Source organism: Condylura cristata, unplaced genomic scaffold, assembly GCF_000260355.1.
Source record: "Condylura cristata isolate star-nosed mole 26May11 unplaced genomic scaffold, ConCri1.0 scaffold00026, whole genome shotgun sequence".
Classification (NCBI taxonomy): domain Eukaryota; kingdom Metazoa; phylum Chordata; class Mammalia; order Eulipotyphla; family Talpidae; genus Condylura; species Condylura cristata.
The window spans coordinates 8,064,622-8,065,769 of record NW_004567127.1 but is presented as its reverse complement, the minus strand read 5'-3'; positions in this window follow the sequence as shown (position 1 = coordinate 8,065,769).

Genomic DNA, 1,148 nt, shown 5'->3' with positions numbered 1-1,148 from the left:
GAAGTACACTGCTGAGGGGAGCAGCGGGCGGGTCAGGACGGGTCTGCCACGCCATGTGGTCACCTCTGGGGCAGGCGGGGATCGAACTCATGTGGAAATGGCTTCAGCTTCTTAATGCTGTGCTTTAACCCGCTGCACCACCAGGGAAGACCAAATACACATTTTTCTTAAGCACACATGGAAAATTCTCCAGAATAGACCACATTCTAGGACACAAAGCAAATATCAGTAATTTCACAACAATTGAAATCATACCTAGCATCCTCTCAGAACATAAAGGTATCAAACAAGAACGCAACTATCAAAAGAAAACGGGAATATTTTAATACATGGAAACTGAACAACACACTACTAGAATATCATGGAGTTAATGAGGAAATCAAAGAAGAAATTTAAAAATACCCCAAGATACAGCCCTCCCTGGTGGCGCAGAGGGTTAAAGCACAGCACAAAGAAGCTTAAACCACTTCCGAATGAGTTCGATTCCCACCTGCCCCGGAGGTGATCCACATGGCAAGGCAGACCTCTCCTGACCCGCCCGCTGCTCCCCTCAGCAGTGTACTTTGTCGATCTGCCTGTTCTACTCCCCACTCTGTCTCTGATGAATCCTCTCACCCTCCGCATCTCTGACCTGTACCCCAGTTCTGTATGAATAAATAAATTTTAAAAAAATACCCCAAGATAAAGTGAGCACATAACTAAAACCTATGGGACAGAGCAAGAGCAGAACTAAGTGGAAAATATATAACAATACAGGCCCCACATCAAGAAGAGTTCAAATAATTAACTTTCTCTGTCAACTTGAGAAAATAGAAAAAGAACAAACAAATCCAAAAGCCAATAAAAGAACATTTTGTAATAATAAAAATCAGAGCTGAAGTAAATAGAAATTAAAAAGACAGTACAAAATATTAAAAATCAACAAACATTAAAAATCAACAAATCTCTAGCAAGGCTCACCAAGAAAATAAGGGAGAAATCCCAAATAAACAGAATCAAACTGAAAGAAATCACAATAGATACTACAGAAATTCAAGATAATTAGAGACTACTATCGATATCTATATGCTAGCATATTTAATAACCTAGAAAAGATAGACATTCTTAGAATTATGCAATCGGCTGAGACTGAATAGTGAAGAAATAGA